Source organism: Lissotriton vulgaris, chromosome 7, assembly GCF_964263255.1.
Source record: "Lissotriton vulgaris chromosome 7, aLisVul1.2, whole genome shotgun sequence".
Classification (NCBI taxonomy): Eukaryota; Metazoa; Chordata; class Amphibia; order Caudata; family Salamandridae; genus Lissotriton; species Lissotriton vulgaris.
The window spans coordinates 172258885-172281740 of record NC_141695.1 but is presented as its reverse complement, the minus strand read 5'-3'; positions in this window follow the sequence as shown (position 1 = coordinate 172281740).

The following is a 22856-nucleotide window of genomic DNA, read 5'->3' as shown; positions in this document are numbered from 1 at the left end:
ACAATATTTCCAATCTAAGGTCGTTTTTCATTACATCATCAGATTCGCAGATAAGAATAATATATCTTATATATTTCTATTATCAACTTCCTACATTATTTTAGCTAAAGCAAATTACGATGTCACCTGTTGTTATGAGGGGGATTATATACCGTAATCTACATACTGAATTCACCTCCCAAAGTGTATTTCCTAGATAAGACTATCCCAGTCTTCTCTGGTATTCAACCCCCTTTTTACAGTGTCAAACTTCATAATATACCACTGTTCTTGGTGTTTACGTTTTTTCGTGCTATTGCCTAATCTTGTTTGTTCTTCGATTTTCTCTAGGATTATCCATTTTATCTCTGTCTCATTATGACTTTTTTCTTTCCAGTGGTTTACCAATGGGGCATTTTCTTTGCTTAGTCTGATAGCTGATTTATGTTCTCCTATGCGGGTCCTCAGCTCTCTACCTGTCTCGCCTATGTAGCCCTGGCCACATGGGCATAAGATTAGGTATATCAGATTTTTACTTCTGCAGTTGTTTAGAGTTTTTATCTTATGTGTGACTCCATTGAGGGATATTTCCTTTGTAACTATACAGGAATCACATACACTGCATGAGCCACATTTGTGGTTTCCAGTAGCTTTTGTGCCTGTCAAGGTTTTTTGTCCTCCTGTTGTATCCTCTCTATAGGTATGTACTAGAGTAGAACGCAAATTTGTATTCTTTCTATAGGCATAAAGCGGCCTGGGAAGTTTAGTTTCCATTCCTTCGTTTAAGATTTTCCAGTTGTGATTGATTATATTTTTTATTTGGTTGGCAATTCCAGAGAATTGCCTAACCATGACTATTTTATCCATCCTTTTGTTTTTCTCTTTTTTGTCTAACAGGCTTTCTCTGTTATAGTATCTTGCTCTTTTTAGTGAATGGTTAACAAGTTTCTTCGGATATCCCCTATCCAAGAACTTTTGCTTAGTCACTTCAGCATGTTTGTAAAAGTCCGCTAAAGAGGTACAGTTCCTCCTAAGGCGGAGGAACTCACCAAAGGGGATGTTGTCCTTCTGACTTTTCGGGTGGTAGCTGTTATAATGCAAGACCGTATTACGGTCCGTTTTCTTTTCATACAGTTCTACCGCCAACTGGTTATTGTTTACCTTAATGCTAATGTCTAAAAAATCTACCTTGCTGTTGCTGTATGATGCTGTGAACTTCAAATTGTCATCTCCTAAATTGAGCCAACCTAAAAACTCTTTTAAAACTAATTCAGGTCCAGACCATATGAAAAAAAATCTCATCGATAAATCTTACCCAATTTTTGATATTCTCATAAAAAGGACTTATTTCATTATATATGTGTCTTTCCTCAAAGATAATCACATAAATGCATGCTAGGCTTGGTGCGCAAGTAGCGCCCATGCTCGTGCCTTTGCGTTGGATGTAAAGATCTTTTTTGAAGAGAAAGATGTTGTTAAGTAGTACCATTGATACACATTGCACTATAAAGTCCTTATCTGCTCCTACTATTTCGTTCTCTTCAAGGAGTGTTCTGATGACATTTATTGTATCTTGTTGTGGTATATTTGTGTAGAGAGACTCTACATCTAAGGTTACCATATATTCTGTATCTTTATTGAAACTAAGTCCCTCTACTTTTGTTATCATATCAGTTGTGTCTTTAATGTAAGATTTTTGCACCTGTACTAGTGGTTTTAAAACTTTGTCCGCGTATATACTTAGGGGCTCTAGTAGAGAGTCGATAGAGGCCACTATCGGTTTTAAAGGTGGATCCTCCATGCTCTTATGGACTTTAGGGAGTCCGTAGAATGCAGGTGTTTTAGGGTTATCGTTTTTTAGAAATGTAAACTCTTCTTCACTGATTATACCATTATTCCTAGCATTAGTTAAAAAGGAAGCTACTTCTCTCTTTAGCGCTGCTAATCTGTGATGTGGTACCCTTGTATAATGTTCAGCATTTGAGAGGAGGGATAGTGCTCTCTGCTCATAATCAATGGTGTTAAACACCACTACCCCCCTCCCTTGTCTGCTGGCTTTATAGTTATGAAAGTATCTTGGGCTAAGGAATTTAGGGCCTCTCTCTGGTTTTTTGATATATTATGTTGTATATAATTTTTACTCTCGACTACCTTTCCTACTTCCATTTTAACCATACTTTCAAAGATGTCTACATTTTTATCCACCATGCCTATGCTGGGGGTGAAGGTTGATTTAGCTCTAAGTCCTGAGTCCAATGGAGGGTCCCTTTCTGGTCTACCTTCGAAAAATTTACGCAACCTGATTTTCCTAAAGAACGATCTAAGGTCCTTTTCTAATTGAAATTTATTAATGCCCACAGTGGGTACAAAACTAAAACCCATTCTGAGGACTTCTTCCTCTATGTCTGTTAATTAAAATCACCCAGAATAGTACAGGTAACTGAGTCAAACGTTGTTTCTAAAAAGGTGTGTAATGCTTTGGTGAAAGGACCTCTTGGGCCGGGGGGACGATACACAAGCAGTCCCTTGAAGATCAGGCGGTTATTCTCTTTAATCTTAAAGGTCATAGCTTCGGCCTCTAGGTCTTGTTGGGGGCATACAAGTAATTTGAGGTGCGATCTATGAATTATCGCAATTCCTCCACCCACAGATCCTGTTCTATTTGTGCATTCCACAGAGTAACCTTCGGGAGTAGTAGTGTTCCAATCAGGACCAGAGGCATTTGATGCCAGGTTTCTGTAAGGAACATAAGATCAGCGTTGTGGTCAGTGATCAACACTTCAATTTCATGTTTATGCTTCGGCATGGACCTTACGTTCAGTAGTATAAATTTGAGAGATCTGTTTCTATTTATCATCGTTTTTGAGCAATTGTCCTGATTAGTAGCCTGTGGCTGGTTAGTTAAAGCAGTATGCACTTTTTTAGCTGGAGGTGGGCCAGCCAGATTAACCCCATGCGCGCTAGCGGGTTTTCCCGCTGTGCGCTGAAATGTGAAAATCGCAGCTTTCGTGACAAAGCCAGCTCGTCATGTGCGCAGCGCAGGTAACGCCCATGACGAGCTGGCTTTGTCATCCGCATCAAAGGGGTTAAGTAAGATGGTCGGAGGGTTGGTTAGTACTTGAAAGCCACAGGAGGGACATGTGGGGGTCATACAAGTGTCACCAAAGTCAACTCTTATCGGGTGATCACAGCAGCGCTGGTCCAGCCTGCATAGATCAGATTTAGAGTATCGCAAGCCGTGAAAACGGGCATAGCTTCTGGCACTGGGTGCGGGTCCGCTTCGGCACGCAAACAGCGTGCCCGCTGCGCTCGTCCACTGCGCGTCCGGTAAATGCACATATTTTATAGGAGAAGTGACAGGGAAAGACGGGGCGTGGCCGACCGTAGTGGGCGTGGCCTTGGGAATCCCCGTGAATGGCGTCAAGGAGTAGATTGTATACCGCGACAGCGATAAATCCGCTGCGCGGGAAGAAGATCGTAAGTGCAAATTACAGTTTATAGGTGCCCAGGGAGTGCAATTCAGGTTTAAAAACACAAAATTTCCACAACAATTATTAAAACTTTCCTGCGTTCGGTCTCCCGGCATCCGCCTCAGGAGAAACTGAGTCGCGCTTGCAATCAGCGCGTTAAGTATACGGTGGTAGGGGGGCATGGCCAACCGTAGTTGGTGTGGCCTTGGGAATCCCCCTGAATGGCGTCAAGGAGTAGATTGTATACCGCGACAGCAATAAATCCGCTGCGCGGGAAAAAGATCGTAAGTGCAAAGTACAGTTTATAGGTGCCCAGGGAGTGCAATTCAGGTTTAAAAACAATTATTAAAACTTTCCTGCGATCGGTCTCCCGGCTTCCGCCTCAGGAGAAACTGTATCTCATTGGCCATTCTCACAGAATTCCCACCAGTGGGTGGGTTCTTGGTACATATAAAGTTCCCTTGCTTTTGCCCCAACTGTGAGCAGGCTGGAGTTGGAAAGGGTGTGCCTTGGTCCACCACACATAAGAACCTCTGCCCCTATTTTTAGGAGGGGTATGAAGACCTTTCCCCCCACACTATTCTGAGACCGATCTGTGTCCTTTGAGAACTCCGCTTCACTCTGATGGGGGGAATCTACACCACCCTCTTCAGGATCAGTTGCGGGTTGTTAGAAAGGCGATCTTAGGGGCGGGAGGCAGAGGCTGTCTGGCCGACCACCCCAAGACCCACCTCTCCTTCGAGAACTGACCGAGCGAGGTTGAGAGGCCTCCTGGCGAGGTTCCTCTCCTAGGATCGTACAGGCAAGCAATCACACCACTACAGATGAACACCACACAAGGATAGATTCTTAACGTTTTTATCAGCAATCAAGGCAGGTTATCTCAGTAATACAGGTACGAATGGATCGAGGGATCCTTATGGTCTTAGTCACTGCGGGAAGGGGGTAGCGGGACAATCTTGGTACCAGCTTGGTACAGGGATACCCTACGCTCAGCTCTCAATCCTCGAGCTGGGGGGTTCCTCAGGGTCAGGCCGTGGCAGCGCCAGCAGGCTCCAAAGATGGATTCAGCGAGGTTGGGCCACGGCAGCGCCAGCAGGGCTCCAAAGATGGTTTTCCGCAAAGTCGGGCCACGGCAGCGCCAGCAGGGCTCCAAAGATGGTTTTCCGCGAAGTCGGGCCGCGGCAGCGGCAGCAGGGCTCCAAAGTTGGTGTCAGCGAGGTTGGGCCGCGGCAGCGCCAGCAGGGCTCCAAAGATGGTTTCAGCGTGGTTCGAAGTAGGTGAGGTCTTCTTGGGGTCTCTCGACTCCAGGATACAACTGCCGACCCATTCCAGGGCTGCCCCAGATATAGGTCTGGAGTCCTATGATGTCCAGACCCTCGCACCTGGGGGTCAAAGGGGCCGGGATGAGAGCGTCCAGACACCCAGCAGGAGGGTGGAGCCAGCGCCCAGGGTGGCTGGAGGGCAATCGAAACCAGGCGTCCGGGGACGGCTGGAGGGCCATCGAAACTCCCCTCTTCCTTGATCCGTCAAGTGGCCGTTTTACCACCTGGTCGGATTTTGGTGCCTCGATGTCGGTGCTTTGTTGGGGCCGCGGCCGAGGTCGGGCACAGGCCACAGGTTCCGGACAGGGGAGGCCCAAGATGGAGTCGGGGCCTGAGAGGGTGGCCCGAGAGAGGGATCGGACCAACAGCGTGGGGCGAGTAGGGGTCGCCATGTTCTGGTGGTAGAGAGCCGGGGGTCGTCAGGAGTGGCGGCTCTCGTGAAGGTTGGAGGGGGTATCTTCAGCCCAAGGGACAGGGGTCGATGTCGTCCAGGGCCCACCATGCGGGAGGAGTGGGACCACGCCACGAGGCCGGTTCCAACACACGTCCCCCTCAGCTAAAGGCAGGGAGAGTCACCCATCTTCTTGGGGGTTCTCCTCGCCGAGGCGGAAGAAACGGGACAGGCCGTCAGCATTGGCGTGGTCGCTGCTGGGGCGATGTTCCACAGTGAAGTCCATCCCTTGCAGGGAGATGGACCAACGTAGCAACTTTGGGTTCTCCCCTCGCATCTGCATCAGCCACCGCAGGGGCCGGTAGTCAGTTTGCACCTGGAAATGGGTGCCGAAGAGGTAAGGCCGGAGTTTCTTGAGGGCCCACACCGCGGCGAAGGCTTCTCGTTCAATGGTGCTCCAGCGCTGCTCTCGGGCCAGCAGACGCCGGCTGATGAAGGCCACCGGCTGATCGATTCCTTCGGCGTTGATCTGGGACAGGACTGCCCTGATACCATGCTCGGAGGCATCTGTTTGGACTATGAATTCTCTGCTGTAATTGTGTGCTTGGAGCACGGGGGCGGTACACATCGCTGTCTTTAGGGTCTCAAATGCGGCCTGACACTCAGGTGTCCAGTGTACCTTCTGGGGCTGCTTCTTGGAAGTGAGTTCAGTGAGGGGCCCCACAATGCTGCCATAATTCTTTACAAAGCGCCGGTAATACCCGGTGAGCCCCAGGAAGGCCCGGACCGCTGTCTGGGTGACCGGGGGTTCCCAAGCCAGGATGGCGTCGATCTTGGGTTGGAGGGGGGCCACCTAGCCGCTCCCCACTTGGTGTCCCAGATAGGTCACGGAACCTTGGCCGATCTGGCATTTGCTGGCTTTTATGGTCAATCCAGCCCGGCGGAGGGCCGCCAAGACCTCCCGGAGGTGTTTGGCCCAGTGGAGGCTGTACACCGCGATATCGTCCAGATATGCGGCACTGAACTCTTCTAGACCCGCCAGCACCTTATTCACCAGTCTCTGGAACGTTGCGGGGGATTTTTTCATCATGAAGGGCATCACCCTGAAGTGATAGTGGCCATCGGGGATTGAGGAAGTGGAGCGTTCTTGGGCGCCTGGTGTGAGTCCGATCTGTCAGTAGCCGGAGGTTAGGTTGAAGGTGCTTAGGTAGCGGGCCGGCCCCAGGCGGTCGATCAGTTTGTCAGCCCGGGGAATGGGGTGGGCGTCCGTCCGGGTGACTGCGTTCAATCCCCGGTAGTCTACACAAAACCTTAGTTCGGGAGCAGTGCCAGGGGCGGCGGCCTTGGGGACCAGGACGACAGGGCTGTCCCACGGACTGTCAGAGGGTTCAACCACCCCCAGGGCCAGCATCTTAGATACTTCTATTGAATGCAGGTCCGAACTCGATCGGGAACTCGGTAGGCCCGGTGCCGCACAGGCGGGCTGTCCCCGGTGTCGACATCGTGGACGCACCACGGGGTGACTCCGGGGGTGAGAAAAAACAAGTCTGCAAATTGTCCCAACAGCTCTTGGCAGTCTCGGCGTTGTTCTGGGGTTAGGGTGGAGGAGAGGTTGACTCCCTCCACGGAGCCATCTTTCTCGGAGGCGTTCAGGAGGTCCGATAGGGGCTTGGAGTCGTCTTCGGCCCCACTGTCTGTAGCCATCAAGAGGCTAAGTTCCGATCGAACAAAGTGAGGTTTGAGCCTGTTGGCGTGGAGGATCCGGAGGGGGTTCCTGGGGGATTCCATGTCCACCAGGTATGTGACGCGGCTCTGGCGCGCCACCACTTTGAAGGGCCCAGTTCACTTGTCCTGGAGAACACATGGTTCGACCGGGAACATGACCCAGCTCGAACTCAATGGAAGAGGTGTTTTGATCATACCAGCATTTCATTTCTTCTTGGCTGGCCTCGAGGTTGTTTTTGGCAAGTTCCCGGAACCGTCGAGTCTGGTTTCGGAGGGTCAGGAGCTACCGGTATACGTCGGGGGGAGCGTCTTGGGCGACCACCTCCCAGCCTTCCTTGACCAGGCTTAGGGGACCCCGGACGGGGTGTCCGTACAATAGCTCGAAGGGGCTGATTCCCAGGGACTTCCAGATAGGCGAAGAGGAGGCAGGGCAGCAACACGTCCCACTGGCGTCGTAAGGGCTCTTCAAGGCCCATGATCATTCCCTTGAGGATTCGATTGAAGCGTTCCACCAGTCCATTCCCTTGGTGTGGTAGGGGGTCGTGAATTTGTACGTGACCCCGCATTGTTGCCACAGGGACTTCAGGTAGCGGGAAATGAAGTTTGTACCCCGGTCACTGACGACCTCTCGGGGGAAGCCCACCCGGGATAAGATCCCCGTCAGTGCCCGGCCCACCGCGGGAGCCGTCACGGTCCGGAGAGGGATGGCTTCGGGATAACGGGTGGAATGGTCCACCAGGACGAGGATGAAACGGTGACCTTGAGATGTTCGGGGCTCCAGGGGTCCCACGATGTCGATCCCCACCCACTCGAAGGGAGTGTTGACGACCGGGAAGGGTTGCAGCGGGACCTTGAGCTTTCCGCCGCTCTTCCTGCTGGCTTGGCAGGTGGGGCAAGTCCGGCAGTGATTGCTTACATCATTCCTCATCTTGGGCCAGTAGAAATGGGTCACCAGGCGGCTGTACGTCTTGTCCTGCCCCAGGTGCCCGGCGAGGGGCACATCGTGTGCCAGATTCAGGAGGAAGTCTCTGAACCGGAAGGGGACCACCAGTACCCGGCTGGCCCCCAGCTCGGCAATCATTTGCTCACTGGGATTGTTGTCCCAAAAGACCCAGTGGGACCCCGTGGGGTCTCCGGTGCTTTGAGCGGCGGCTTGCTGTCAGATCCCATCGAGGGAGGGACACGTTTTCTGTTCTTTTCGGAACTGCTCTCGTGTGGGGCCACCTTCTTGGCGCCATTGGGCCAGTTCCGGGAGGTCGCTGAGCGGGGCAATTTCTTCACGGCTGGGTGCCAGCGGACCGGGCTCAGGGTCGGTGTCTTCGGAGACGGCGGGCGGTGGAGGCTCGGGCCACTCTGGTTCTTCGGTTGGGGTGGCAGCTCGGGTGGCCATTGATCGGGTTGTCGCGCAGACCCACTCAGGGAGGCCTAACATCCCCAGATGCTCTCTCCGCTCGACGTCGGCCCAGGGGGAACTCTCCAGATCGTTCCCGAGGAGGCAGTCTACGGGGGCATCGTCCCGGACGGTCACTTTCAGCATGCCCGACACTCCCCCCCACTCAAAGGGGATGCGGGCCATCTGGCACAGGCTCTCGGAATTGTCCGCGGACCGCACTGGGCACAGTACATTGGGCAGATTTGGTCCGGGGTCACCAGGTGGCAACGAACGGCCGTCACGCTGGCTCCCGTGTCGCGGAGGGCTTCGGCCCGGTGTCCATTAATGGTGACCCACTGGCTGTACTTCTGAGTGTTTGGCCGGGATTGGGGCCCGGGGTACCATGTCTCTTTCGCCCAGACATACCAGGGCCATGGTGGCGGGCTCCCACTCGGTCTGGTCTTCGTCATAGTTCTCTTCTTCGCCCCTTACCTCTCCTAGGGAGGTGGCAGCGATCTGGCGGTTTGGCGGACCAGATCGCTGGTTCATTGGGCAGTTGGGGTCATTGGCATAGTGACCAGGTTGCTGGCATTTGTGGCAGATAACGTTCGAGCGGGGTCCCGGCCGTGCTCGGGGGGCCCCTCTTCTGGACAGGGAAGGCAAAGTGTTGGTCAGGGGAGGCCCCGCAGGGGCTTCCCGGGCCCGGTTCTGGCTGCCTCAAGGACGGTGGGGCCCCTGGGAAGCTCGGCCTTGGTCTCCCATCGCGTTCCAGGGGACCCGGGTGCTCTCCCATCGATTGGCTTCGATGGCGAGTTTACGTGGCTCGGTCAGTTTGCTGTCGAGGAGATGCTGCCTGAGTTCGACAAAACAGTTGTTGGAGAGGTGCTCCCATACAATGAGGTTGAACAGCTGCTCGTAGGTGGTGACCTGGCTGCCTTTGATCCACTGCTCTAGGGCTCTACTATAGAAGTTCACATACTCCATCCAGGTAGTACCAGGGATTCTCTTACAGTCTCGGAATCGCTGCCAGTACATCTCGGGGGTGAGCCCATAGCGGGTAAGGAGAGCGGCTTTCATGTGTTCGTACGAGGTCATCTCGGCATCTGGGAGCTGTAGCAGGGCGTCTCTCCCCTTGTTGGCAAACTTTCCCCATAAGCCGTCACCCCAGTCTTTTTGCGGTACCCGGTGCGAGGTCATGGCAACCTCGTAGGCCTTAAACCATTGTTTGATGTCGTTTTTATAGTATTCTCTGACGACATCCTTGGGGATGTGGACCTTGGTGTCCGCAGGAGGAGGTGGGCTCCGGATCCCGGAGGCGCTGGCCTCCCCGTTTTTGGCCTTGATCTCAAGTTCTTTTAAACCACGCTTGTGCTCGTACGAGAGCTTCTTCTCCTCTAAATCCCTCTGTCTTCATTTCTCCTCCAGGTCCCCTTGCAGCCGTAGTTGCTCAAGGGCTCTCTTTTTCTCGGCCAGCTGTAGTTCTTCATCCAGACGGAGTCGGGCCAGCTCCAATTCGTGGAGCCGGCTTCTTTCTCGCTCTCGGGCGTCTTTGTGGGAGAGGCCCGTGTTTACGTTGGTATTTCTTTCCTCCGCTGGGGTTGTGATGCCTCCCGGGTGCATATGTGGGACCGTGATATCTTCGTTCTGGGGTGGCGTTGCTCCAGTGTCTACCCATGTTTGCAGGGCCTGCTTGAAATCGTCCTTGGTATTTAGCCCAGTGGTAGCGATGCCCAGGTCCTTGCAGATTTGTTTCAATTCTTTGTGGTTATAGTCTTCTAACCGTTCCATCTGGAACTCTGCGGTCGGTCTGGTTTCCTTGGTAGTCATGATCGTAGTGTGTTTCTGTTAGTAGTGGGTGAGTCCCTCTCTGTACGATCTGCGTCGGCTCGGATCCCACCGCTGCCACCAATGTTAGAAAGGCGATCTCAGGGGGGAAGGCAGAGGCTGTCTGGCCGACCACCCCAAGACCCACCTCTCCATCGAGAACTGACCGAGCGAAGTTGAGAGGCCTCCTGGCGAGGTTCCTCTCCTAGGATCGTACAGGCGAGCAATCACACCACTACAGATGGACACCACGCAAGGATAGATTCTTAACGTTTTTATCAGCAATCAAGGCAGGTTATCTCAGAAATACAGGTACGAATGGATCAAGGGATCCTTAAGGTCACTGCGGGAAGGGGGTAGCGGGACAGTCTTGGTACCAGCTTGGTACAGGGATACCCTACGCTCAGTTCTCAATCCTCGAGCTGGGGGGTTCCTCAGGGTCGGGCAGCGGCAGCACCAGCAGGGCTCCAAAGATGGTTTCAGCGAGGTTCGAAGTAGGCGAGTTCTTCTTGGGGTCTCTCGACTCCAGGATACAACTGCCGACCCATTCCAGGGCTGCCCCAGATATAGGTCTGGAGTCCTTTGATGTCCAGACCCTCGCACCTGGGGGTCAGAGGGGCCGGGATGAGAGCGTCCAGACACCCAGCAGGAGGGTGGAGCCAGCGCCCAGGGAGGCTGGAGGGCGATCGAAACCAGGCGTCCGGGGACGGCTGGAGGGCCATCGAAACTCCCCTCTTCCTTGATCCGTCAAGTGGCCGTTTTACCACCTGGTCGGATTTTGGTGCCTCAATGTCAGTGCTTTTTTGGGGCCGCGGCCGAGGTCGGGCCGAGGCCACGGGTTCCGGACAGGGGAGGCCCAAGATGGAGTCGGGGCCCGAGAGAGGGATCGGACCAGATGCGTGGGGCGAGTAGGGGTCGTCATGTTCTGGTGGTAGAGAGCCAGGGGTCGCCAGGAGTGGCGGCTCTCGTGAAGGTTGGAGGGGGTATCTTCAGCCCGAGGGACAGGGGTTGATGTCGTCCAGGGCCCACCATGCGGGAGGAGTGGGAACACGCCACGAGGCCGGTTCCAACACGGGTCCCTCCTCAGACACTCTGGTACTAATCCAGAAGCCTGCCTCCTCTGCAGACTCCCCGGGGTCAGTGAAATTGTGGTCAATCAAGGGTTGGTATTGCTGTGAAAAATAATAACTGAACATGTGGTCTCTAGCAACTAAATTGTAAAGCCCCTCATAAGTGTTACCTCACAACCCTTCACCCAACCATCCAATGCCTGACAAAAGTAGTCCACGAGATCCACCCAAGACTGTTGAGACAGCTTCTTACTCTTCCAGAAGGTTTATCTGTACTTTTCGGTGGAGAGTCCATACTCCCTAATAAGTGTGTCCCCCATGAGTGGATACTTCTTCCTGTTTCATTTTCTTAAGGCCTGCAGTGCATCCCTCCCTTCATTGAGAATTCGCCTCCAGACACTAACTCGTAAATCCTCCTTAGGGGCCCTGTATATCTCTAAGTCAACTTCATAGGCCTCAAACCACTTATCTATGTCATTCCCTAACAGCAAAGTTAGATACCAGATCTTTGGGTGTGGAGACAGTCCTGTCTCCAATCGAAATTCCACTGCCTTCATTTCAATTGGATCTTGAGGCTTATTTGAACTTTAGGTCCAGCTTCTTTAATCTCACTTCATTAGCCCACAACAGTTTATATTCCTCAAAGCTACCTTTTTCTCCTGTAGGGACCTTTTTCTGAGCTGCCTCTACATCAGCAAAGTGTGCTTTTGTAGTCAGTTCCAGCTGGACCAGCTGCAGCTTGGTATTGCAACGTTACACAAAATCACTGTATGGCACTGCACAAACATTGTATCCCACACTGAACACCAATGTGAGAAGTTGGGCTGTTGGTTGAGGAGGTTGAGAGCCCTTCTCAGGCAACCGTCACAATCCCTGTGAAGAAGAATCACAAAAGTCATTAAATAAACGTGGTTTTAACACTCTGGTAGCTTGGCACAAAAGCAATCTGTGTTAACTTAGAAGAAATGTGTAACACATTAATGCAACACACAAACTGAAATACAGTGAAAACAGAAGACAAGAAAAATTCAAAAACAAATTAGAAAAATAAAGTACATTTTAATAAATTATTTGACACTAAAATGACAAAAATCCAATTAGCAGGCCGGGAGATATGAAACTTTGAAAGCTTAAGTAAAAATAGTGCTTAAAGGCGCAAATTGTGGCAATCTGGTCGCACCCGACCAGGACAACATTTAAAATTCAGGATGGAGTGTTGGCAGCTATGGGGACCAGGACAGACCCATTGAGAAACGTACTATAAGAACTGGATGCAGAGCATTGCGAAGTGCAGTCCAGAGGATCAATGTTAGGTAGAGATCGCAGATGCTTCACACAGCAGTGGTACTGATGGGCTGGGAGGACCATGATGCATACTTACATTAAGTATGCACCACGCAGTGGAGGTTCTGAAGGGCTGTGTTGCAGGCTTGTGTCTGGCTGTGGCATGCTGTGTTGGTTCAGATGAAAATCTGTGAGATGAGGTATTGAGTTTGCATCCTGTTTTGTTGGTTCTGGTGGATGCCGCAGCTGGGCTTGCAAAGCACCTTTATCTCCACTTACAAGGGAGAAGGGCAGAAGGGGTACCACTTGGGGTGTTATAACCCACAGCAGGCAGAGTCCAGGTGAAGTGTTCACAATTGTTTTGATCCTTTTCTGTCCCCGAGGCTCCGATCAGCAGTCCAGCAAACTAGTCCTTGAAGTCACTCTGGTGGTACAGGATTTAAGGTACAGGTCCAGTCGTCCTTACTAAGGCAGCAGAGTAGCAGGGCAGTGAGTCTTCCACAGGCACAGATATGAGATCAATATTTGGGATTCAAAGTCCACTATTTACACCTTATGCATACTGTGAAGTGGGAGAAGCATTTACAACCCTCCACTACAAAGGTGTTTGGAATTTCCTGCCTCTCTACCTTCCTGCCCTGACCCCAGTTTGTCTGGGGGCATAAAAGACTAGTCTGAATCCCTTTGCGAGTGTGGTGAGGCAGACTCTTTGTGATGTTCAAGTGTAGTAGATGACAGCTCCGTCCCTCATATTAGAGAAGGCCCTTCCTGCCAACAACAATTCCCCCTTTGTCTCATTGTCTGAGGGAGTAGGATCTGCTCTTATGGTTACCCCCACTTTTTGCTGATGTTTCACTGTTTTTCGACTTTAATCTGCCTGGGGCCCTGCTATCCAGGAACCAAACCTAGCTGCTTCCTCTCTTTTTTTTTTTTTTTTTTTTTTGGAAGACCTTTATTGCACATTTAACATATACACAGCGGTGTGCCTACAACCCACTGCTGGGGCCGGCCGCAATCGGCGCACCACACAAATCATACGAGTCTGATATTATACGCCATCAACACCATCACAGGAGTCCAAAAGTCTCGGCTCATGAAGGCACAACAGTTGATCCAGATGCAATATTTACAGCACACCCTTAGAGTGCGGCCGTGTCGCCCCCATGTGATCTCGGTCTAATTTTCATTTTTGCAGAAAGAAAAGTAACATCAACAACACCCAACCCCCCCCGCCACCCTTCCTTATCCTGGTGTCAGTGAGTAGTCCAAGTCCAGTAGCCATAGTGTAACAGGGCAGCCAACATATCTAATGTGCAACAGTGCATCCCCAAGGAAGGGAACCTGCACTCCTTTCTTGTAACCAACCATAGGCATTAGCGAGGCTAGGGAGGTGAACCATTCCATGCCAGTCTAAACAGCCCACGACATTCCCCCTGCTGTGTCCCCCGCACAGTCACCCTTCGCCAAACACAGATCAATTATAGTAACATCTCAGGCAGCTCCATCCTCCCCGTCCAACAGAGCAGCATTCACACTCTCGTCGCTGTCGGTGTCTGTTAAGGACAACATATAAAGTGTAAACGGAGCCCACACATCCCTCGGGCGAGAGGCCGTGGGTAATTCGTCATAATAACAGTTCAATTGGTCTCTGCAATAGGCCATATCCTTCAGCCACAGTTGCACCTCTGGCGCTCTCCTCCCACCCCAGACCATAGCGACCCTCCTCCTGGCCAATTGAAGCGCCAGCACCACCAGCCGCCGCGATGTCGCAGCCACTCCAGAAGCAATGCCCAAAAGGCACAGGCGCACATCCAGCTTTACCTCAGTCGAAACCATGACAGTCAGCCTTTCAGTCACCTCCTTCCAAAAATCGTAGACGCGTGAGCATCCCCAGGCCAGGTGTACAAAGTCAGCGTCTACACCTCCACACCGGACACATTGAGCAATTGACCTGAGCCCGTAACGTACCAGTTGAGCCGGCGTATAGTACCACTGTTGTAGGAATTTATAATGCAGAAGGCGGAAGTTGCCATTGATCACATACCCCCCGGTCATAGCACAACACTCATTCCAATCCTCATCGCTTAGCGGTTCCGGGAGACTCCTATCCCACCTCGCTCTAGCCAGGGTCGCCCCTCCACCCTCGTCTTCCTGCGCAGCCTTATATAGTTTAGATAGCAATTTAGTCCTGTCCTTGGCCGTATATAACAACTGCAAGGCTCCTAGGGCCATCGGTTCCTCCGGATACATTGGGTATAAGTCACGCACGGCTGCCCGAAGCCTGACATACACAAAGGTGGACATAGTAGCATTCGACAAGCGGGTCGTCATCTCCTGAGATGTGAGAAACGATGCTCCCGGAAAGAGGTCCCCCATAGTCTGTAATCCAGCCTCCCGCAGGATCTGCAGCCCTCCAGGTTCGCCTGTCACGGAGATATCCGAGTGATAAAGCAGTGGCATAGCCGGGGCATATAGCGGTAATCTGCCAGCTCGTTTACCCAGGCTGTTCCATGCAGTCGCCGTGAGCCGCACAGTATCGATCTCCCCTTTCTCAAACACCGAGTGCTTATTTACGATCATAGCCCTAAGTGGATACGGCAGAACCGCGCTCGCTTCCAGAGCTACGTGCGGGGTGTATGGTGGAGCATTGATCCAGTAACTCGCAAAGTGTGCCTGTGCACAAAGATAATAAAGTCTCATATCCGGCAGGGCGAACCCTCCCAGATCGTACGGCTTGATCAGCACCTCCCAGTTCACCCGTGGTTTCTTGCCTGCCCAGGTGAGCGATATCAAAAGGGATCTTAGTCTCGCAAAGAAGTGTGACCTCAGCGGGACCGGAATGTTTGTGAAGAGATAGAGAAATTTTGGTAGAACTACCATTTTGATCAAGGACACGCGGTCAGCCAGGGTCAGGGGGAGACGAATCCATCTCGTCACCTGGTCCTCTAATTTGGAGATGGCAACGCCGTAGTTGGCCCGTATGACTTCTTGACAATCCCTATGCACCCAAACACCCAGGTATCTAACCGACTCCGCCGCCCATTCCAGCGGGAACTCCAGTGGGACCGGATTAGTGACATCCGTGAGAGGCAGTACCACAGACTTGTCCCAATTTATGGTCAGTCCCGAGTGACGGCCAAATTTAATGAACTCTCTGAGAATGTTTTCCAGGTGGAGCGCCGGATCCCTGACATATAGGACCATGTCGTCAGCGTACATTGACACAGCCAACGATCGGAGAGGGAACTTCAATGCTGCATCCGCATATCTCTGCCGCAAGACACAGGCCAGCGGCTCCATCATGATGGCAAAAAGCAGGGGCGAAAGGGGGCAACCCTGCCTCGTCCCCCTCTGAATCGGAAAGGAGGAAGAGACATGACCATTGACCCTAACTCTCGCCGTGGGCGCAGTATACAACAGGGAAATTAGTGACGTGAAGAAGAAAGGCACCCCCATCCGATGTAGAACGGCCATCATATACTTCCATGCTACCGAGTCAAAGGCCTTGGCGGCGTCCAGCATGACCGCCACCGCGGCCAGCTCTGGCTTAAGGAGATGTAGGACGGCAAATAGGGTCCTTAGGTTGTGAGTGGTGGACCGGAGAGGGATAAACCCCGATTGATCCGGTAATACCATAACCGGCAGGAGGAGACGCAGCCTTGTGGCTAACACTTTGGCAATTATTTTGACATCAGTATTCATGAGTGAAAGGGGACGGTATGAATCGCACCTATTCAGAGGCTTCCCCGGCTTAGGGAGCGCCACCAAGAGCGCCTCCCTCATAGTCCCCGGAAGCCGTCCGCATTCAAAAGCTTCTTCCAGGACCATTGCCAACTGCGGAATTAGCAAATCTGCATATGTTTTATAGAATTCGGCGGGCAAACCATCTGTGCCAGCCGCCTTCCCGTTCGGGAGGGCTGCAATTGCATCTCTAAACTCAGCCGCAGTAACGTGATGCATCAGGAATTCCTGTTGACCCCTGGATAGCCACACCAACGCCACATCCTCAAAGTATCGCGTTAGTTCTTCCTCTTCCGCCGTTTCCCTGTGCTCATAGAGCTGCGCATAATGTCTCGAAAAACAAGCAAGTATACCATCCGTTGTAGTCACCACATCTCCCTGATCTTCAACTTCTAACACTGTGCAGTGTCTTGCCCAAGGTTCTCTAATCCGATCAGCAAGACCCTTACCCGGCCTGCCCCCCTCTCCATAATACCTGGCTGTAGCACGTTTGGACAGAAATTTCACCTCCTGGTCCGCCAAGTCATTATATTCTGTGACCTTCGCCCTAACATCCGCTAGTAACGCGACTTCCGCCCCCTCCTCCAGTCGGCGCTCTAGAACCAGCAACTCCCTTTCTAGTTTGGACATAGAGTCCCTGATGGACGAGAGAACCCCGGATCGCAACCCAATACACGCACCCCTCACTGAGACCTTAAAGGCCTCCCACACTGTGCTCATACTGTTGACAGAGCCCACATTGTTCACAAAGAACTCCTCAACTATCTGCCGCAGACGTTCACACAAAACCTGATCAGTTAACACTCCAGGGGAGAGTCGCCAAGAAAATGGAGCAGGGGCATGTGCAGGTATCTGCAGCTTCAAAGTAACAGGGGCATGGTCGGAAATCGTACGGGGCAGATGTTCTATATTCAGCACCCATCCACTCACATCTCGGGTCAACAACCAATAATCCAATCTCGACCACGTATCATGCGCAGATGTGTAGCAAGTGCCCTCCCGCCTGCCAGGATTCCGCAAGCGCCAAACATCCAAAAGTTGCAGCCCAGTCATACCCTCGCACACCGCATCCGCCGCTCTCTTACGCTCATATGGCCGGTCATGCCTCTTATCCAACTCAGAGTCTAACGCAACATTCCAGTCCCCCCCACAGAGGAGGGCCGATGGTGGTAGGCTATACAGCTTGTTCCAGAGTGTAACGAAGAAATCAGGGTCATCTATATTAGGGCCATAGACATTTAGTAGAGTGATCAATGTGCCGCACAATTTACCCTGCACGACAATATATCTACCATCCTGGTCCACCTCCTCGTGCAGCACCTCAAACGGGACATTCTTTTTTATGAGAATCATTACCCCACGGGCATAGGAAGAATATGCCGTGGCCCACCTCGCCCCCGCCCACTGTCTGCCCACCGTCTCGGCCGCTTTACCCCTGAGATGCGTCTCCTGCAGAAACGCCACCTGTACACCATGTCTATTTAGAAAGGCAAGCATTCGTCGACTTTTCTGCGGCTTATTAAGTCCTCGCACATTCCATGTAACACACTTGATAGTACCTCCCCTATCCATATCGCCAAAGGTAAATGCAACCCAACAGTAAGTTCTTCCTCGGCAGCCCCCACCCACTAGACCAGACCTCAAGTCTCACCAACCCGGAGATAACACCAATGACACTGTTCAAGATCCCAAACCCCCACCTGAAGTCCCATTCATTGCCCGTGGAGTCTTTGGACTCATTCCCCTTAACCAGGAAACTCGACAACATCCCAACAGAGTCCAACACCCCGTCCCCCAACCCGCCGCCCACTTCAGCACCCCCAATTTGCCAAAGCCTCCCCATGTCCCCCCCCTTTACAACCCCCAACAATGCAAACAGACGTATTTGGGGAGCTCCCATATCCGGGGGCGTAGTGGCGCACCACTCTCGTCAGAACCGACGAGAGCGCAGACCATTGCCATTAACCTCAACCCCAACCCCTCCACCCACACCCTCGGTCAAAGCATTAAACATTTTGGTAATCAAATAATAGTACATTGCTCTGGGCGCCCCCGGAGGCGTCCATACCCACCAGAGCAGCACCAGTACCATGAAAAGCCACCTCATCTGGCGTTTAGTCACGTAGAGCTCAATCGGGCCACGTTCAGCCAAGGTCACCTGGAGGAGAGCCCCATTGAAGCAACATGTCGTTATCAGCAGGGCAGCGCCAGCCGGAGCAGTCCCCCTCCCGCACCATGTAGAGCAACAGTACAAAGTGGATCAGGAGCTAAAACGCCCAGATAGCTCTCAGCAAGTAATAAATGCGCCATAACAGAGGCGACCCAACGCAATACTCCGCAGTTCCTCCATCACCACAGCCAGCAGTGCAATGCAATTCAGGCTACTTCGTCCAGTCTTTCATCATCACCTTCATGACGCCCAGCCGGTTCTTTAGCACGTTTTTTCAGCTTCTTAGCGTAGTCCATGGCTGCCTTTGGCGAAGAGAAGATCTTGTTATCCGAAGGCGGCCCAATCCGAAGGCGCGCAGGGTACAACATGGCATAAGCTATGGTCTCGGCCCTCAGCAACTGTTTCACCGTAGCGAATTCTTTACGTGCAGTCTGCACCGCCATGGTGAAGTCGGGGTAAAACTCCAGTTTGTTACCCTGGTATTCTATGGAGCCCTTTTCCCTGGCAAGCCGTAGAATAGTGTCCCGGTCCCTGTAATTCAGGATCCTAGCCACGATAGGCCGCGGCGGGGCTCCCGACGGAGGCCTCTTAGCCAGAGACCGATGCGCCCGTTCCACAATAAAGACCCGAGACAGCTGGTCCGCCCCAAAGATGTCGATGATCATACGCTCCATGTAGTCCTCCATGCGCCCCACATTCGTGGACTCTGGCAAGCCCGTGACGCGAACGTTGTTCCTCCTGGACCTCCCTTCTAACTCCTCATTCTTCGCTTGTATGACCGCCAGCACTCTTTCCATATTAAACACTTTGGACGAGACCGTGGCCAGGCCATCTTCCGTGGCGGAAACTCGCTGTTCCACCTCTCCCATCCGCTCGTTTTGACGGTCAAATTGCGTCGCCATGTGGTCAAGCCGGTGATTCACTGACTCCATGGTGCCTTCAATAGATTGCAGAGTCTTCTGCATAGCCACCAGTGTGGATTCCAAATTAGGCGTACCCCCAACAGCCCCAGCCGGGTCAGGGTCCGCAGGCGCCTGTGAGGATGTGTGCGCAGTCTTTTTCGCCTCAAAGTTGATTTTAGGCTGGTTTCTCTCGGGTCTGCCCATGTCTGCGATCAGGCTCAGCGCGGTCTAAGGCACAGCTGTGTAGGGCAAAGGCTCCAGATAATGCGCTCAAAACTGCAGCAGGGGACCCACCAGTTGTCTCACACCGCAGAGTCGGCCCAGGGCCAGGCCCCACAGACACTTTCAGTCTAGTCCAAGCAGCTCATCAACCCCTGCGGGCAAAGCGCGCCAGGTCGACCTAGCTATGTGGTGTAATTATATATAGAAACACGCAGGAACGGAGTGGCCGCCTTGAGGAGGTCTCCGGGTCCAGGCCCCCTCCCCGGCAGCACCGAAGGTCAGGATAGGCAGCGCTGGAGAAGCGCCGAACACCGGAGCCCGATGGTCAGCAGCCAGGAGAGAAGAAGGTCCAAGATGGCGGGCGCCAGCCAGAAGTTCACTGCAGCAGGCCTCCCAGCGAAACGTGCGTAGCGGAGAGAACGCTCCCCTGCAGCCCAGGTCGTGGCCCCGCAGAAGTGCTCGTCCGTCCAGCCACACCGCCCCTCAGCCGACCCTTCCCCAGCCCCCCCCCCCCCCCGGCCCAAGCTCGCGCGACGTGGGCTATCGCGGCCCGGCACCACCTCCGCAGCCCCAGGCTCACGTAGCGCCCCGCCCCACTCACCGAGACCAGCAGGGCCGAGTCCAGGCCGTCCGGTGCTCCGATGCCGCTCCAGGCAGATTCCGCCGTCGCCTCCGCTACACCGCCCCCGCAGACACAAGCGCCGCTTCAGAAGCGCCGATGTCTCAGGCAGCAGCGGGGACAAGGATCCAGACCACAGCGGGACCTCCGCTCCGCATCAGCCGAGGCCGCAGTCTTCAATGTCCCGGCCCGGGATCGTTCCGCTCCAGGCGCCCACAGCACAGCCTCAATCACGGCACAGAGCGCTCCAGGGGGCCCCCAATGTTAGCGGAGCAAGCTCAGCCGGAGTTCAGGGTGAAGGCGCCGGGGAAAGCAGGATTAATGTGCGGATTTTGTAATGGTCTCGGCGGAGCCTCACACGAGTGCGGCCATCTTGCCCGGCGCCCTCTAGCGCCCCCAGCTGCTTCCTCTCTAAACGGATTCCAAGTACTTTAGGTACACTCCAGTTTGGTAACTGGGGTTCCCTTATGAGTCCCTAGTATATGGTACCTTAGTTTCCAAGGGCATAGGTACCCCCGAGGCCTACCAGGGGCTACAGCATGTAATATGCTACCCCAGGGAAGCCTTCCAAAATGACACCACAGGACTGCTACTGCAGCCTGGGTAAGGTGGTGCATGCACCCCTTACTTAGATATAGGTTACCAATATCTACCTTAAATTACTACATATATAAACCTATCAGTCACCCCTATGGAAGGCCTTATTAATCCTGAAGGCAGGGTGCTGGGTTTTGTGTGAGAGGGTGCCCATGCAGGAGCAGGGCCTCTCTGCAGCTTTCAGAACCTATTCTCTGGGGCTGTTCTGTGTTATCCAGCCAGACCATATACTCGAGTCCATTACAACAACGCAGTAAATGCTAACTTTGGAATGGCTGCACGGAAACTTGTTGTGTTTGGTGCCAAACACTTTGGAATCATACCCCCTCCCCCCCAGTCCTGGCGGCTGGGGTATGATTCCACCCTTCTAGAGGGAGAGACACATACACACCGGTATACCCGGCACCAGTTTAAAAGATCCCTGGCATCACAAATAGATGCTGCAGCCACAGATACGAGTCTGGCATTCTGCTGCTGGACGAAACTCCGGCAGGGGAGGCCTGGACAATAGGTTTCCTGCCACAGGGAGGTATAAAACACCTCCCAGACAGGCTTTTTTATATTGGGGCTGGGTGGGTGCACTCTGAAGTCTGCACTGGGGCAGATTTGGTGTCCATGTGCATAGCCCCATTCAAACCAGATGCAGGGGCTGCCAGCCCCTGCTCTGCACGAAACTGGACAAAGGAAATGCGTGTAGCCACCCCTCTTTCCAAACCCTCCCATAGGTGGGTCCCCGGAGTAGGTCTTACCCCTTCCTTGGGTATAAGAAAGAACCCCTTAATACAGGAACTTAGATTACACCTGGATAAAACTCTGCTACAGATATCCTGGAACTTCCACGATCTACACGACTAGATGACTGAAAAATCTCCCTTGGAGTAAAGGAGTTATTGCTCTGCTTGGCAGGCACCAAAGACATCTGACCGGTCTGCATCTCTGAAGCTCCCGAAGGATTCCGCAGTAATTGTAGCCCAGGAGGTGGATTTCCAGACTTCTCCAAGGCCAACCAGAGTCCCCAGCAAAGCTGAGACCCGCAGCCCTTGTGAGTACTGTGGATCCAGACCCCTGGACACAGTGCACATTTGCAAGTGCATTAGCTACTCGTCGTTCCTTGAGGGTGTGCATTGGGTTACTTGTAGCCCAGACCCGAGCACCTTTTCCACCGATTATTGCTGGCCTACCCTCCACAAGTGTTCCTAGAGCCGGGCCTTTGTGTTTTCACTCTAGGTAGCTTTGCGATCACTGTTCCGTTGACTGGTGGGTCTCTGAGAAGGCAACTTTAACTTCCATTGGGTTTCCCTAGTTGCTCCAGATGTGACTTGACTCTCCACCACTTGGTGAGTCCCCCAGACCTTGCGGGTCCACACAGAAGCATTTCTTCTCTTTCTGCATGGGTTCCCTTTGTCAAGGTTTGTTGGGTCCAATCCGGTCACCAAAGCCACAGCACTCAACATCCTTTGAGGGACAGCAAGAATCCAGCTCCTGGTCATCGTCGACGCCTACTGGTCATCATGGCTGCAGAGTCAAGCTTCACCTCTTCAACCTGAAATCACCCGACATCAGTGTGCATTTGTCTATTGTGCCCCTGGTCACTGGCAAGTGACCCAGACTTTGTCCCCTCTGCTTTCAGGTGCTTCTCAACTGATCCATGCTTCAATCACTCCGGACACTTTCCACTTCGACGGCAGCAACAGTTTGCAACAGATCGCCATTGAAATTAACAACGATATCTGACACCAAAAGACACCTATGCGCCTGGGTGAGGTAACTCGAGTACTCTGGTGCTCCTGTGGGTGTTGTCCCTATAACCTCTTAAGTCTAAAGGGGTTTGCTCAAATTCCTCTCCTAAGTGTCCTTAATCTTTAAATTTCCAACCACGACTTTCCCCACAGAAAGTAATGGCATCTCGCAGCTGTGTTCTCACACTGCACGCGTCCCCCGTGGGTCCCCTGTGTCACTACCTTAGGTGGTTCCTTGTGGTCCTAGATATTCTACAGGCTCTAGGCTTTGTGTCTAGTCAAGTCGTGGTTCTTATACCACTTTAATATATGGTTTGTTACGTCCCTAGGGCTCAACGTATATTGTGCTAATTTACTGTAATATATTAAGTGTAATGTAGGTGCTTGGACCTCTAGCCTCATAAAGAGACTAGTAGGGTGTGTTTA